The sequence below is a fragment of the Cupressus sempervirens genome, chromosome 8 (assembly GCF_028749045.1).
Source record: "Cupressus sempervirens isolate cs-2001-9-10 chromosome 8, ASM2874904v1, whole genome shotgun sequence".
In the NCBI taxonomy this organism is placed as follows: domain Eukaryota; kingdom Viridiplantae; phylum Streptophyta; class Pinopsida; order Cupressales; family Cupressaceae; genus Cupressus; species Cupressus sempervirens.
Window position 1 is genome coordinate 244,406,706 of NC_143125.1, and position 18,407 is coordinate 244,425,112.

Here is an 18,407-nt window from a genome sequence, read left to right on the forward strand (position 1 = left end):
GAATTAGAAATCCAGAATTGCATTGCGACAGGAAGTCTAGCAGCGACAAGAAAATAGCATATAGAATTATAAATCCAGAATTGCATTGCAACAGAAAGTCTAGCAGCGGCAGGAAAATAGCATACAAAATTATAAATCCATAATTGCATTGCGGCAAGAAGGCTAGTGGCGATAGGAAAAATAAAGAGTGCAAATGAAATAGAAAATCATGAGTGCACCTAGATATTGATGCTAATTTGCTATGCCTTAGAATCTGTAGAGCAAGCTCCTTCCTTCTCCAATGTTGCCAAGTCCTCCAAAGCTCCAAAAATGCTCTCCCAAAACACTCTCTCTAAGCCTCTAGGAGTGCCTAAATATAAAGAACTCTCAGTAAATACCTAGAATGTCTCTAGAAACAACTAGAAGGTGTAGACAACTAAGCATGAGTCTATTCCAACCTTCTAGATGAGTCATAAGGTTGTAGACACCATGTGCTTAATTGGTGCACTAAACCCCGTGTTGTTGACATATGGGTAAGTGCACAAAGTTGTGGTGCCAAAAGGGGGGTATAAGTGGACACCTTTTTTCTGAAATCTGCAAATTTTGAACTTCAAAAAGAATTTGAAGATAGTTACGCTCAAAATTTTCAGATATGACAAAAAAAAAAGTCGTAGTCCTTTGAATCTAGTTTCTAAACTTCTATTTTTTTTTCAAAATGGTTTAGTTTTAGGTCCTCAAAAAAGGGGGCCACAAAAAGTGGTACTGTTTATTCCAAAAAAACATAACACAGTACAAAGTGTGACCCCCCTAAAATTTGAACTTTTTTTTTGAAATTTTTAAATCGCTCTGGTCAAAAGTTACTTAACACTATGTAGTTTATCCCAGATTTTTCGGGTAATTTTATAATGTGTATTTTTTTTTTAATGAATTTTTTAACTAAACACATCCCAAAAATGTGAAATATTTGTGTGCTCCCACTAGAAATAATTGAAAACTAATCTAAAATCAAAACACTTTTTTTTCAAAGTGTGTAGAATGGAGTCTAGTTTCTAAAAAACTAAGTTGTTACAAAATTCGATGAATGAGCTAAAATCTATAGCCCAATTAGTATGTGGTGGTTTTTAACAAAAAATGAACATACATTCAAAAGAAAGTATAGATGAAAGGCTTGAAATAGTTCAAATTAAAAATAAATTATATGGTTAGATAGCTAACACAGAGACCTATAATGCTATGTAACCTGATTTTATCGATACCCAACCATGAGAAATCTTGAAGGGGAGCACAAAAGAAAAAACAATCATTTTTTGTATGTTTGCTGGAAAACACATCTCAGGCCTGTTCATCAAATCCAAACCTTTGGGTTGGATCTCCAAGGCAAAACCAAGCCTTAGGCTTGGGTTTGATTAAGGTTTAAATAGCACGTGCACCCTATAGCGCGCACATGTTGTAGCGTGCACGCACTATTTAAACCTCAGTTCTAAATAGCACGTGCATGCTATAGGGTGCACACATTATTAAGATGTAAGTTGCAAAAGAGAACTAGGTGGGGGGGGGATAGGGGAATGGCTATGTGTGTGCATGAAAGAGATAGAGAGAAAGTAGGGGATAGGAGAGGGGAGAGAGTACATGATGGGAGAGAGAAAGTGAGAAAGAGTAGGGGTGGCAAAGAGAGTATAGGATGAGAGAGAGAGAGAGAGAGAGAGAGAGAGAGAGAGAGAGAGAGAGAGAGAGAGAGAGAGAGTAGGGGTGGCAAAGAGAGGAAGTGAGAGAGAGAGTAGGGGTGGAAAAGAGAGAGTGTGGGATGGGGGAAAGAGATTTAAAGTAGGGGATGGGAGAGAGAGGAAGTGTGAGAGAGAGTACAGGTTGGGAGAGAGAGATTAAGAGTAGGGGATGGGGGAGAGAGAGAGTAGGTAATGGGAGACGAAGTGGGAGAGGAAGAACTCGAGAGAGAGGAGGATGAGAGTGCATGTGTGTGAAAGAGAGAGAGTATGGAATGGGAGAGGGGGAAGACAAAGTAGCTCAAGAGAGAGTAGGGGATGGAAGAGAGAGTAGGCAATGGGAGAGGGAGTGGGAGAGGGGGAGACTGGGGGGAATAGAAATGTGTGTATGAGAGAGAGAGAGAGAGAGAGAGAGAGAGAGAGAGAGAGAGAGAGAGAGAGAGAGAGAGAGAGAGAGAGAAGGGGATAGGAGAGAGTGTGAAAATTTAAGAGAGACTAGAGGGTAATAGAGAGAGAGAGAGTGGAGAGGGAGAGAGTGAGAGTGAGAGTGAGAGAGAGAGTAGGCAGTGGGAGAGGGAGAGCAAGTGAGAGAAAAAGTAGGGGATGGAAGAGGAGAGAGGGGGGATGGGTGTGTGCGTGTGAAAGAGAGAGAGTCAAGAATGAGAGAGGGGAGAGAGAGATAGAGAGAGTAGGCAATGGTAGAGGGATGGAGAGAGAGAGAGAGAGAGAGAGAGAGAGAGAGAGAGAGAGAGAGAGGTGGAATGGAAGCATTTAAGAGAGATAGAGTAGGGGATGGGAGAGAGTAGGCAGTGGGACAAGGACTGCGAGAGAGAGAGAGAGAGAGAGAGAGAGAGAGAGAGAGAGGGAATGGGAATGTGTATTTATTTATAAGAGAGATAGAGTAAAGGATGGGAGAGAGTGTGAGAGTTTGAGAGAAAGTAGTAGGGGATGGGGGGGGGAGAGAGAGAGAGAGAGAGAGAGAGAGAGAGAGAGAGAGAGAGAGAGAGAGAGAGAGCTTGAGAGAGATAGACAGTAGGCGGTAGGAGAGGGAGTGGGAGAGGGAGAGGGAGAGGGAGAGAAATAGGGGGGATGGGAGTGTGTGTGACAGATGTAGAGAGTAGGGGATGGGAGAGAAGAAGAAGAGTGGGGGGATAAGAGTGTGTGTATCTATGAAAATAAGAGAGTAGGGGATGGAAGAGAGTGTGAAAGTAGGGGATGGTAGAGAGAGAGTATGACGATAGGGGAGAGAAAGTAGGCGGTGGGAGAGGAAAAGAGAGAGGGGGGATGGGAGTGTGTGTGTAAGAGAGACAGAGCAGGGGATGGGAGAGAGTGTGAGAGTGTGAGAGTAGGGGGTGGCAGAGAGAGAGAGTACAACGATGGGGGAGAGGAAGTAGGCAGTGGGAGAGGGAAAGAGAGAGGGGGGGATGGGGGTGTATGTGTAAGAGAGATAGAGTAGGGGATGGGAGAGAGTGAGAGAGTGAGAGAGTAGGGGATGGGAGAGGAGAGAGAGAGTAGGGGATGGGGGAGAGTGTGAGAGAGTAGGGGATGGGAGAAGAGAGAGAGAGAGAGCAGGGGATGGGGGAGAGAAAGTAGGTGATGGGAGAGAGAGTGGGAGAGGCAGAGAGAGCTTGTACAAGATGGGGGAGAGAGAGAGTAGAGAAGGAGAGAGAGAACTTGAGAGAGAGAGAGATAGTAGGTAGTAGTAGTGTGAGTGTGTGAGAGAGTAGGGGGTGGTAGAGAGAGTACAACGATGGAGGAGAGAAAGTAGGCGGTGGGAGAGGGAGAGAGAGGGGGAATGGGAATGTGTGTAAGAGAGACAAAGTAGGGGATGGGAGAGAAGAGAGAGAGTAGGGGATGGGGGAGAGAAATTAGGTGGTAGGAGAGGGAGAGGGAGAGAGATAGGGGGGATAAGAGTGTGTGTGAGAGATCTAAAGAGCCGAGGATGGGAGAGGAGAGGGGGTGAGAGAGGTAGAGAGAGTAGGTGGTGGGAGAGGGAGAGTGAGAGAGAGTAAAGGATGGGAGAGAGTAGGAAGAGAGAGAGGGAGGGGATGGGAGAGAGAGTAGGGAGGATAGAGAGTAGGGAGGATGGGGAGTGATGTGTTTTGAGAAAGTAGGGGGTGGCAGAGAGAGAGAGTATGACGATGGGGGAGAGAAAGTAGGCGGTGGGAGATTGAAAGAGAGAGGGGGGGATGGAGGTGTATGTGTAAGAGAGATAGAGTAGGGGATGGGAGAGGAGAGAGAGAGTAGGGGATGGGGGAGAGTGTGAGAGTGTGAGAGAGTAGGGGATGGGAGACGAGAGAGAGAGCAGGGGATGGGGGAGAGAAAGTAGGCGATGGGAGAGAGAGTGGGAGAGACAGAGAGAGCTTGTACAAGATGGGTGAGAGAGAGAGTAGAGAGGGAGAGAGAGAACTTGAGAGAGAGAGATAGTAGGTAGTAGTAGTGTGAGTCTGAGAGAGAGTAGGGGGTGGTAGAGAGAGTACGACGATGAGGGAGAGAAAGTAGGCAGTGGGAGACGGAGAGAGAGGGGGAACGGGAATGTGTGTAAGAGAGACAAAGTAGGGGATGGGAGAGAAGATAGAGAGTAGGGGATGGGGGAGAGAAATTAGATGGTAGTCCAGAGGGAGAGGGAGAGAGATAGGGGGGATAAGAGTGTGTGTGAGAGATCTAAAGAGCCGGGGATGGGAGAGGAGAGGGGGTGAGAGAGGTAGAGAGAGTAGGTGGTGGGAGAGGGAGAGTGAGAGAGAGAGTAAAGGAAGGGAGAGAGTAGGAAGAGAGAGAGGGAGGGGATGGGAGAGAGAGTAGGGAGGATGGGGAGTGATGTGTTTTGAGAAAGTAGGGGGTGGCAGAGAGAGTACGACGATGGGGGAGAGAAAGTAGGCGGTGGGAGAGGAAAAGAGAGAGGGGGGATGGGAGTGTGTGTAAGAGAGATAGAGCAGGGGATGGGAGAGAGTGTGAGAGTGTGAGAGTAGGGGGTGGTAGAGAGAGAGAGAGAGTACGACGATGGGAGAGAGAAAGTAGGCGGTGGGAGAGGGAAAGAGAGAGGGGGGGATGGGGGTGTATGTGTAAGAGAGATAGAGTAGGGGATGGGAGAGAGTGAGAGTGTGAGAGAGTAGGGGATGGGAGACGAGAGAGAGAGTAGGGGATGGGGGAGAGTGTGAGAGTGTGAGAGAGTAGGGGATGGGAGACGAGAGAGAGTAGGGGATGGGGGAGAGAAAGTAGGCGATGGGAGAGAGAGTGGGAGAGGCAGAGAGAGCTTGTACAAGATGGGGGAGAGAGAGAGTAGAGAGGGAGAGAGAGAACTTGAGAGAGAGAGAGAGATAGTAGGTAGTAGTAGTGTGAGTGTGAGAGATAGTAGGGGGTGGTAGAGAGAGTACGACGATGGGGGAGAGAAAGTAGGCAGTGGGAGAGGGAGAGAGAGGGGGAATGGGAATGTGTGTAAGAGAGACAAAGTAGGGGATGGGAGAGAAGAGAGAGAGTAGGGGATGGGGGAGAGAAATTAGGTGGTAGGAGAGGGAGAGAGAGAGAGATAGGGGGGATAAGAGTGTGTGTGAGAGATCTAAAGAGCTGGGGATGGGAGATGAGAGGGGGTGAGAGAGGTAGAGAGAGTAGGTGGTGGGAGAGGGAGATTGAGAGAGAGTAAAGGATGGGAGAGAGTAGGAAGAGAGAGAGGGAGGGGATGGGAGAGAGAGTAGGGAGGATGGGGAGTGATGTGTTTTGAGAAAGTAGGGGGTGGCAGAGAGAGAGTACGATGATGGGGGAGAGAAAGTAGGCGGTGGGAGAGGAAAAGAGAGAGGGGGGATGGGAGTGTGTGTAAGAGAGACAGAGCAGGGGATGGGAGAGAGTGTGAGAGTGTGAGAGTAGGGGGTGGCAGAGAGAGAGTACGACAATGGGGGAGAGAAAGTAGGTGGTGGGAGAGGGAAAGAGAGAGGGGGGGATGGGGGTGTATGTGTAAGAGAGATAGAGTAGGGGATGGGAGAGAGTGAGTGTGAGAGAGTAGGGGATCGGAGAGAGTGTGAGAGTGTGAGAGAGTAGGGGATGGGAGACGAGAGAGAGAGAGTAGGGGATGGGGGAGAGAAAGTAGGCGATGGGAGAGAGAGTGGGAGAGGCAGAGAGAGCTTGTACAAGATGGGGGAGAGAGAGAGTAGAGAGGGAGAGAGAGAACTTGAGAGAGAGAGATAGTAGGTAGTAGTAGTGTGAGTGTGAGAGAGAGTAGGGGGTGGTAGAGAGAGTATGACAATGGGGGAGAGAAAGTAGGTGGTGGGAGAGGGAAAGAGGGGGAATGGGAATGTGTGTAAGAGAGACAAAGTAGGGGATGGGAGAGAAGAGAGAGAGTAGGGGATGGGAGAGAGAAATTAGGTGGTAGGAGAGGGAGAGAGAGAGAGATAGGGGGGATAAGAGTGTGTGTGAGAGATCTAAAGAGCCGGGGATGGGAGAGGAGAGGGGGTGAGAGAGGTAGAGAGAGTAGGTGGTGGGAGAGGGAGAGTGAGAGAGAGTAAAGGATGGGAGAGAGTAGGAAGAGAGAGAGGGAGGGGATGGGAGAGAGAGTATAGAGGATAGAGATTAGGGAGGATGGGGAGTGATGTGTTTTGAGATAGTGCGTACGCGCTATAGTGCGTACACACTATCTCAAATCACCAAAAAATGGTAAAAACCAACCTTGGGGCCCATTTCATCCATTTTTAACTTTTGGTCTGTTATACTCTCTGTTATTTCGACAGAAAACACGGGTTTCAACATCTAGCAAACACTATTTCAAAACTTTTGGAAGCTAGCAAACACCAAATTCAATCATTGGATACATGATTTGAAGAATTTTTGAATATTCCTTTAATATAAAAGGTTAGTGCAATTCATTTTAAATATTGTTTGTCGATATATAGATACAAATTTGATTATAATTTGATATGTTATGTAATATATAGTGAATTCATTGAAAATTGTATGTTTGAATGAAATGTTATTTCGAAATGGTTAGAAATTTGACAAGTCGTTTGATATATATTGTGTATTCGTTCAAATAATTATAATTTTTATATGTAATTGAATAATTTGTAATTTACACATTTTAAGTAATTCGAATGTTTGAATAATTTGACATGTAGAAATCATCATCATGCCAAGGAAGAAACCAAAGATTCAAAAAAATGCAAATAGGGAGAGAGATTTGACAATTAAAAGAGATAAAATGAAATTACTACGTGAACAAAGAAAATTGCAAAGCAATGATGAAGAATTAACTTTTGAAGAGGATCAAGAACCACCAGTACAAAGAAACAAGGGGGAAGAATTAGAAAGACAAAGAGAACAAATGAGATTGTTACACTCAAGAAGACAATTGAATTGTGAAGCTACACCATCCTCCAATGTTGGAGTCATATCGTCCGCTACACCATCTTCAAATGTTGGAGTCATATCATCCGCTACACCATCTTCCAATGTTGAAGTCATATCATCCTCTCATGTTGAAGAGACACTGATTTATAGATCTGACGATATACACACTCCATCATGTCATGTTGAAATCACATCATCAACACATCAAGTAGGTGATATTCCATCCTATTGCCAAGGCACATCATCTTCGGTTCAAAGTACACAATACACTCAACCTTATATTGATGTTCAAAATGTTGAGAGAATTGAAGAGATTAGAACACCTTCTAGAATTCGTTTTAGAAAACCAAAATATTTGATTGATATTGATACTAACATTTTGAAATCAATGCCTGACAAGATTAGCAAGCGTACTTGTCAAAGAAAAGTTAATCATATGTGGAGATTATTTTTTGAAGAATTAAATATTATAGGTCAATGCCAATTATTTGTTGAAATGATGAAGAATTTGAAATTTAGGCCTATCATGAAGATTCTTGGGCTAAGAACGATGGATGATTCAAATGAAAGAAATATTGTAAAGAATCTAATGAGTGCTTATGACAAAGTGGGTTCTAAATCACACACCAAAGATAGTAATATCACAAGACGAGTACTCACATCGACAATAGTAAGTAGCCAAATGAAGAAAGCTTGACTCATGAGAAAGACAAGCAAAACATTAAAAATTGGTAGAGGTACCTTAAGGAGAGCCATGCTAAGGCGTGAGAGATTAGAAGATCAAACAAAAAATGAGTTATGGACATTTAGCGGTAGACTACCACGAAAGGAATAAAGAAATTAGTGAAGCCTTGAAATCATTGATTGAAATTTTTGAAAAAATAACACACGTGTTTCTCCTAATCAAAGAGATGTTGTAAGAAGGAGGATTGGTAGCTGAAATCGCGAGCCACATGCGAAACATTTTTTGGACTCAACTCAGACACAATTTTTTGCAAAATTTATTGGTATGTATCCTCAAATTCGAATAAGTCAAAGATTTTTTGAGATGGGTAAACCTTTTTATGTGAAAATAAATCATACACACACAACTTGTTGTTGTAGGATACATATTGAATTTTCTAACCATTTTGATGTTTTTAGGTACATATGAGTAGTTTTGCATTCTCAATTTGTTTTGCAGGATTGTGACATAAAAGAGCCACCAAGATCTTCAAGGGAATTCAAACCCAACATTTTATGTGAAATAGGGGACGACCAACAATTTTACAAGACATCATGCTTGGATGGTACGTGCTTATTTTGTGGTTCTTTGCAACTTTTATCAACTTGTCAACATATGGATAGTACACATGCAATTGGAAATGAAATAGTAGATTACAAAAAATTCAAGACAGTGACATATTCTCTAAAAGATGGGAAACATAGTAAAAGATGTGATCTAGTTATTGAAAAGATTCCAGTGTATGAGTTCATGAAGATTTTTCGTGAAAAGATTATGTACGAGTATGCAAGGCATACCCATAGAGCTCGATGGTTGGATTTGTAATTCAAGTTGTGCAAGGATACGTTTCCATTGGATACCATTGTTTCGGTTGTAGATTTTGCAGAGAACTACACACTACAACCACAAAATGAGGTGCAAGCAAAGTATTATACATCTCAATAGGTTTCCATATTTGTTCACATAACATTCATGCATTCACCTACAAGTATAGAGGATGACAGGAAGATTTTGAGAGAGTACCATTTTTACATCAGCAATGATTGATCACATTCTACGGAGTTTGTACATGATTTTTTTCAACTATTTTATGGAGATTTGGCTAATAGGGGCATATCATATCGTCAACACATTATTTGGTCAGACAATTGTGCATCTCAATTCAAGAATGCACGGATGTTCTATTGGTTGAGCTGGATGCACAGGTTGTGTAGAATTCAATATATGTGGAATTTCACAGAGGCTGGTCATGGTAAGGGAGAGCACGATGGTGCAGGCGCATGCATTGAAAGAGCCTTGGCTCGTGAAGAACTAAAGTGCAAAGATGGAGCAATATCGATAGATGCAAAATCCATCATCCAATGGTGTAACGGTACAATGGGTCTAGGTAAGGAAGGTGAGTCTACAGTTCGTAGTTTTTTTGGTTGATAGATAATACTAACATTGCACCATATCAGGATTGTTGCACACTAACAGGATCTAGTGAGTTACACTCTTTTAGAAGCTTTGATGTAGGTTCATGGAGTATCCACACACGAAAAATGGCATGCTATTGTCCATCATGTGTAGAGAAAAATTGGGATGACTACGAGTCAACTGAATGGGTGGACAAATGGGATATACGGGTTCTGGACCCAATTGACACCTATCGTCCCCCACAAGCACTGGAAATGGTAGAGATGGATTCATCTATTGAATTTGATTGCTTGTCAGATCTAGTGCAACCTGCTAATATATATATATATATATATCTTTGTAATTTCAATATGTAACTTTATAACTTTTACCAAAGTATTTTCTGAATTAATGCTCGCATTTTGTACATTTGTCACTACAGGCCATGTTTTTGCTATTATTGCACCTGAAGACAATGAAGAAGGGATAGATTATTATTTGTGTTGTTGTGTTAAATCCAAAATAAAATTGGATCACTCGGTTATAGATGGTGAAGGTTTAGAGTACCATGTTGGTGCGGTGGTTGTAACAGGCACATGGCTTAGACGATATCCTATGAGGAATCCTAACTTGTGGTTATTCGAGGATTGGCAAACAGAGAGGAAGATTCTTCATTATTCAAACCTTGTTGTTGCACCAAATGTCCACTTGATAAAATATGGTGGAAAACCACATAATAAGATTCTTTGAAAAGTTCGCAAGTCAGACCATGAGGCAATACTTGAGACATTAAAATGTCGAGCAGATCCAGTTGGCTCATTAGATTGAATTGGGAGAGAGAGAGAGAGAGAGTGATCAATTGGATCCAAATACAATGTTGCAACCTCTTCCCCAAGACTATCACATGACTAAGGTGGACCGTATTGTTATGATGTGTAAGTGATGAGATTTAGTTTTGATTTGTTTAGAATCTGGATACATTATTTGAATTTATATTAGATTCTTTAATAGGACCCTTTTTTTTAATCTTATCTTAGATTTTTTACTGTGCTAATTCTCCATTTGTAGGTCACCAAAGAAGAGGGCTAATAAAGTTGATGCACAAGTGATAAAGGGTGAGATGCCAAAATCATCTGCGAAATGGTATTATCAATTCACATCCTCAATATTTATTAGTGTTCTTTGTTCAAGTACCATTGTATGCTAATCATCTTATGCCTGGAATTGCAGAGGTTAAATTATGTCAATACTAAGGTTTGTAGCATCAATACTAAGGTTTTTAGCATCAATTGGTCACACTAAGTATAGTATTTGTATCATGAATCCTTCTGAACCAATATGACTAAGATTCTCGGAAGAAGACTAAACCATATCATCTGTCTACTCCCTCTTTATATAAGAGTTTGTCAAACAATGAGAATGAAACATTGATTATTACTCCCCCCTCAATGTAAAATTCTCATTGATTGCATTTTGTAAAGTTTTAAGTCACTATCAACCTCTATATCATTGTATTCTTCTTATCATCAAATTACACAACAATGAGAATATGAACGATGACTAGTATCAGTGTCCAATGCAATACTCTCCTTCTAGTTGAGAAGCATATTTGACCCATTCTCCTAATTGCTTCCCTTCCCAAATTTTCCATTTCCCCCATGATCCTCCTTCTCATGCATTTATTCTATTTATTCTTCTACCTCCTCCTCTGCTTGGCCATTTTGTAACACCATCTGGATGGAACTCTAGCCTTCCTCAAAACCATTATACATGACCTCTCCTTCTTCAAGATATTCTATAAAAAGTTCCTCAACCCTTGAACCTTTCAAAACCCCAATCTCAATGGAAGGCTTCTAGACCAAAGGAACTAGTAGATCCGGTTCTTTAAGAGAAAGAGACAACAAATCCAATTTTCTATTGACTAGATGGAAAATTGAGGAAATCATTTCATTGTAAATCAAAAGGAATTATAAGTAAACTATATCAATATAATAAGTAACTTAGTAATTATATCAATATAATTTAATTACTAAGAAAATGAATTTATTACTCTAACATATAGTACATTATTTTGCACACAAAGGTGTTGAATTTGATGCTTAACAGATTTACATGCATGTGTAATAAATAATAAGTGTTGTAGCTTTGGGATCAACACTATAAAATGAAGGATGTCATACTACATTCACAGAGGTACCAAAATATTTTATTTGATATGGAGACAAAAGAAAATGTGTATTCTTCATAATTGCATTTGAGTCTCATGTATTATCATTTTCAGCTATTGACATCAGAGATTCCTTTACATCTTCATCATTGTATTGATCAACGAGTCCTTATTGCACTCACTAGTTCTAAGCCAATGACTAAGGTATGAAAGAGTTTACATTAAAATTTCATTAGTACTGAAATTCAATATAAAATTCATATATAATTTTGATTGTAACATGTCGAGTTACAGAAGATTCTAGAATAATGGACTAGTGAGCATGTTAGGAAGACCTCGTTGTATACACCATCTCCCACTTGTTGGAAATTAAAGACAATTAGGGATTTATTTTGTTCCCCTAGTTGGAAAGAGTATATATCTAATGATGTACATTTTACACCTATATGGCATTATTGGGCATATGTTTTGTATAATTTTTTCTATGTATGTCATTTTTTACATATATTTCATGTATGACATTATTAGACATATGCTTATGATGTTTCAAATTATTGATAAATGAATTATATGATATTGTTAGACCTTATGGAATCAACTTTGATTTTTTGTTATCACATTGGTTTGATGCTTGTATTATTGGATTAGTTGATTGGATGCTAAGATTTGATGATTGTGAATTTTAAGATATAATATTTTGGAAAATCAAGAAATTTCATAATGCATATTACCTTAGACCCATACAAATGTTTTTATATTTAAAGATCAATAGTTATCCATAGCTTACAAAGTTTAGCACCTTTATGTTGGTTGAATTCTTTGTTGAAATTTGTGACTATGGCTACATGAATGGTTTGAACGTATGATTTTATCACATGTTCTAGATGTTTTTGCATGTGAATGGTTTTATGCCACTTTAATTTTATGCCTATAAAACACTATATACAATGATGCTTCTTGTTAGCTTCAATAAGACCCTATCTTGCGCAACATGCTAAAACCTAAATAATGACGTTTTTTTTGTTCATAGTTTGAATACCCATGTTTGTAGAGTTTGATTCTATTAATAGCCCCATGATATATTTTTAAATATTCCACATGTTTGGTTTTATATTCAATCAATCAACATATTTTCCTTTTAATTCTTCCACATTTGGCATATTCATCTAACAATGAACTTATGATACTCCCATCAAGAAGTGCATGATTGCATGGTTTTATGGTGGATTTCCCTCTCTTTTTAAAATTCCAATTTTATTCATCTACATGAGTAAGGGAGATCAATTCCATTTCTTTCAATTGTATTTAAAGGTTATTAAATTTTTTTCAAACAATGTGATTAAATAAATATTATTCAGCATTTACCTCTATCATCAAGGTTGATTCATTCCTCCTCTTATTTTACCAAATAATTTGGATGAATCACCCATGGCTCCTTACATTTCTTGAAGAAAATTTTCAAATACTTTGCAACATGTCTTCTCTTCTTCCATATAGTTCATGTTCATTGAAGACATTTGTTCAAACAATATATATGCTTTGTATATTCTCACAACACCAATAGTCATGGTACAATGCTTACAAGATCCATAGTTGAAGAGAAGCTATGTGAAGCTTCTAGAACCATGGACCTATACTTAATTTAGTACTATTGCATCCATGTTACTTATGAAAGTGGAACATTCACATAGATAAGTAGGGAAACCAAAATTGAAAGCCAAACTTAACATAGAAAAGTAAAGCAAGCCTCAATTATATTCTCATTAAACACTATGAATTCAAATATCTTTGACAGGGCATATCTCGGAGCTCGTGCAAGATATGGATGAGGTTCTAGCTCCTACAGGACCGTGTTGTAGATACCTACAATAACCTTTCTCTCTTTTTGGAGATCGCATTCCATTTTCATTCTACAACACCATCTCGGGTGATGCTGAAACTTGCAGTGTTGGCAAGTATAGAGTTGCCACCTGCCAAATCTCTCTCATCTTTCGTCGTGGGATCAAATTGTTTGCTCCATTAGCTTCAGGTGGCTGGGTAAACCCTATCCCCAACCTCGTCTTTTCCCCTTTAGTGCTTGAATGTTCTCAGGCGCGCTGAACCGAAATGTCCCCAAGGGTCACTAAATGCCACAGGGCTGCAATCTTTGACGGGTCATATCTCGGAGCTCGTGTGAGATATGGATGAGATTCTAGTTCCTACAGGACCATGTTGCAGAGATCTACAATAACCTCTCTCACTTTTTGGAGATGACATTTCATTTTTATTCTACAATGCCATCTTGGGTGATGTTGAAACTTGCAGTGTTGGCCAGTACAAAGTTGCCACCTGCCAAATCTCTCTCATCTTTCGTCGTGGGATCAAACTGTCTACTCCATTAGCTCTGGGTGGCCGGGTAAACCCTATCCCCAACCTCGTCTTTTCCCCTTCAGTGCTCGAACGTTCTCAAGCGCGCTGAACCGAAATGTCCCTAAGGGTCACTAAATGCCACAGGGCTGCAATCTTTGATGGGGCATATCTCGGAGCTCGTGCAAGATATGGATGAGATTCTAGTTCCTACAGGACCATGTTACAGAGACCTACAATAACCTCTCTCACTTTTTGGAGATCACAATCCATTTTCATTCTACAATGCCATCTCGGGTGATGCTGAAACTTGTAGTGTTGGCCAGTACAAAGTTGCCACCTGCCAAATCTCTCTCATCTTTCCTCGTGGGATCAAACTATCTGCTCCATTAGCTCTGGGTGGCCGAGTAAACCCTATCCCCAACCTCGTCTTGTCCCCTTCAGTGCTCAAACGTTCTCAGGCGCGCTGAACCGAAATGTCCCTAAGGGTCACTAAATGCCACAAGGCTGCAATCTTTGACGGGGCCTATCTCGAAGCTCGTGTGAGATATGGATGAGATTCTAGTTCCTACATGACCGTGTTGCAGAGACCTACAATAACCTCTCTCACTTTTTGGAGATCACATTTCGTTTTCATTCTACAATGCCATCTTGGGTGATGCTGAAACTTGTAGTGTTGGCAAGTATAGAGTTGCCACCTGCCAAATCTCTCTCATATTTTGTCATGGGATCAAACTGTCTGCTCCATTAGCTCTGGGTGGCTGGGTAAACCCTATCCCCAACCTTTTCTTGTCCCCTTCAGTGCTCGAACATTCTCAGGTGCGCTGAACCAGAATGTCCCTAAGGGTCACTAAATGCCATAGGGCTGCAATCTTTGATGGGGCATATCGCGGAGCTCGTGTGAGATATGGATGAGATTCTAGTTCCTACAGGACCATGTTGCAGAGACCTATAATAACCTCTCTCTCTTTTTTTAGATCACATTCTGTTTTCATTCTACAATGCCATCTCGTGTGATGCTGAAACTTGTAGTGTTGGCCAGTACAAAGTTGCCACCTGCCAAATCTCTCTCATCTTTCATTGTGGGATCAAACTGTCTGCTCCATTAGCTTCGAGTGGCTGGGTAAACCCTATCCCCAACCTTTTCTTGTCCCCTTCAGTGCTCAAACATTCTCAGGCGTGCTAAACCAGAATGTCCCTAAGGGTCACTAAATGCCACAGGGCTGCAATCTTTGATGGGGCATATCTCGGAGCTCGTGTGAGATATGGATGAGATTCTAGTTCCTACAGGACCATGTTGCAGAGACCTACAATAACCTCTCTCTCTTTTTGGAGATCACATTCCATTTTCATTCTACAACGCCATCTCGGGTGATGCTGAAACTTGCAGTGTTGGCCAATACAAAGTTGCCACCTGCCAAATCTCTCTCATCTTTTGTCGTGGGATCAAAATTTCTGCTCCATTAGCTTCGGGTGGCTGGGTAAACCCTATCCCCAACCTCGTCTTGTCCCCTTCAGTGGTTGAACATTCTCAGGCACGCTGAACCGGAATGTCCCTAAGGGTCACTAAATGCCACAGGGCTGCAATCTTTGACGGGGCATATCTCGGAGCTCATGCAAGATATGGATGAGATTCCAATTCTTATAGGACCATGTTGCAGAGACCTACAATAAACTCTCTCTCTTTTTGGAGATCACATTCCATTTTCATTCTACAACGCCATCTCGGGTGATGCTGATACTTGCAGTGTTGGCCAGTACAAAGTTGCCACCTACCAAATCTCTCTCATATTTCCTCGTGGGATCAAACTGTCTTCTCCATTAGCTCCAGGTGGCTGGGTAAACCCTATCCCCAACCTCGTCTTGTCCCCTTCAGTGCTCGAACGTTCCCAGGCACGCTGAACCAAAATGTCCCTAAGGGTCACTAAATGCCATAGGGCTGCAATCTTTGATGGGGCATATCTCGGAGCTCGTGCAAGATATGGATGAAATTACAATTCCTACAGGACTGTGTTGCAAAGACCTACAATAACCTCTCTCACTTTTTGGAGATCACATTCCGTTTTCATTCTACAATGCCATCTCGGGTGATGTTGAAACTTGCAGTGTTGGCTAGTACAAAGTTGCCACCTGCCAAATCTCTCTCATCTTTCCTCGTTGGATCAAATTGTCTGCTCCATTAGCTCTGGGTGGCTAGGTAAAACCTATCCCCAACCTCATCTTTTCCCCTTCAGTGCTCGAATGTTCTCTGGCACGCTGAACCAAAATGTCCCTAAGGGTCACTAAATGCCACAGGGCTGCAATCTTTGATGGGGCATATCTCGGAGCTCGTGTAAGATATGGATGAGATTCCAATTCCTACATGATCATGTTGCAGAGACCTACAATAACCTCTCTCACTTTTTGGAGATCACATTCCATTTTCATTCTACAATGCCATCTCCGGTGATGCTGAAACTTGCAGTGTGTGATGGAAGGATCTTAATTATATTGTTGGAAAGTGTATCTAGCATGTCATTTTTGGAAAGAAAAATCATGGAACTTGGTAAATGTTTCATAAGTTAATGAAATGTGTTACTACCAGATTATGTAAATTTAGGATTATATGATCTCCAAGAGTTTGGTTATGTTCTTTAGCGCACCTTGGACACAAGGTAGTGATTAGCTTCTACTCCCTCTTTGTGAGTAATGTTAGTCACTTTGTATATGTAAATTGGTTTTCAATTGGGTATGTTATTTTCAACCTTAATGGTGATGAAGGATTAGCTTGAATCAACTTGTAACTATCTAGCCACCAGATTTTCTGTGATTCCATCAAATGTGGGTTTTGTTCGTATTTATTTATTTATTTTTATTTGTTGTGCTCTTGACCTGTGAGGCTTTGAATTTAAACTTGTGCACTTTAGTTTTTGAAATTTTATGTTCTTGAGGTGGCTAGGAGGTATGTTCTATGTTGTTAGTTATGTGTTGTGATGTTCTCTATCAGGTTCAATGTGGAGCATTGATAGAATGTATAAGGGAGTAGATTGCGAAGAACATACCATTCTCCTTTTTGTAATACACTATTTATTATGTTTTAATTCCACTTGGACCCATTCCTCTTTTGGCAATCCTTGAGATTTCTAATTCTTATTAATTCGAGTAGAGACAAGATGAACCAGATTAATACAGTGACCTATAGATCGAAGGAGGATGGTTAAGAAATGGTCTACCAGAGATCAGCCAAGGATAAGGATAGCATAGTAAGAAAATGATTATTTATCTGGTGGATATAAGTCTTTTATATAACAAACCATTTATATGCATAGTAAAAGAACTGAATATAGATTTGAGACATATTGATCACCTGCAGTCTGATCATCTTCACAAGTATGCAACTTTTGTTTCACTGTTTCATGCAGGTTTATTGAACTTTCTTTATGAGGTCATTTATAGATGGGATGTTCAAAGGTTGAGTTCCTATGGGCTATCAATACTTTGACTATACTTTAAGTCAATGATTATCAATATGGGCAAAATGGGACTCGTTGTATTTTGAAGTACTGAGAAGATGGCCTTGCCCTTCCCCAAGAGTTTTAGAAATGGGAGACATTAGGTAAGAGAGTGCAACTGTTACTATCGCTTCAACGCACATGACACAATTGGAAATGCAAATTTTGATGGTAATCATTTTGTGATAAGGGAGAGACTAGGGATGATCATTGTTACTATCTCTTTAGTAGTGGATTTTTTTTTTCTCTTGAATTTGGTGTTGGGGGATCAGTGGTAAGTCTCCTTGGATATTCCTTCTTATGATGTTAGTGACAAGTGTTGCTCTTTGAAAACACTTGTACAATCTTTTTTAAATTATTAGATAAAAACAAAGAATTGTAAGTTATAAACATGATTAGCCTTTAGTTCCTAGAAGATCTTTATTTCCCCATCAATGCATTTAGAAAGTTAAGTTTTAAGAAGATCATAAATAGAAAAAATTAGAGAAGCGATTTAAACATTTATATTGATTGGAAACATGTGAGTCTTGAGTTTCCTCTTCCTTTTAAAGAACGTTCCTTAGCTAGCATACCTAATTCCACATTCCATAAGAGTGTCATTGCACTAAAGATTTAGGAAATCAACTGCTCTAAAATAAAGCTTCCCGATCAATAATAATCTAGCCTACATAATACTTCTCAATTAAACTTGTGTTAATTTAGTATTAATTTTGTAATTAACTACAATTTTGGTATCTGTGTACAGGGGGTGACTGAGAAAACTATTTGAGGTCCAATTTGAAAATATATTTGTAAGGATCTCGACCAAGGTTCACAACTTCGATGATTAATACATTCATTCAGGCTAGAACCTCACTACAAAAAATTAATATATAAAAAAGGTAGTGAATAACGTCATGTCTAAACCCAAATCAACCAATGAAAGTCAAATCAGCATAATGTGGAACAACAATATATGCATTGAGTGGGTTGTCATAAAAAAGCTTAGAATAAAATTCATGTCTAGAATTAAAATAACTTAAAGAACATTTATGCTTGTAACACAAATGGCCATTCAAAACTGAATATGATTATAGTATGTGAAATAGCATTACAAGAAGTTGTAATGCTCTTGTGAACACCGTGTTAATTCTTGTAAGAATCCCTAAGATGCTTGTTATACTCAAAATTTTGTTGAAATTGAATTAATTTTTATCCTGTCGGTTAATTGGCTTAGGGTGATATATGCTTCTTGGATGGAATAATGAGTT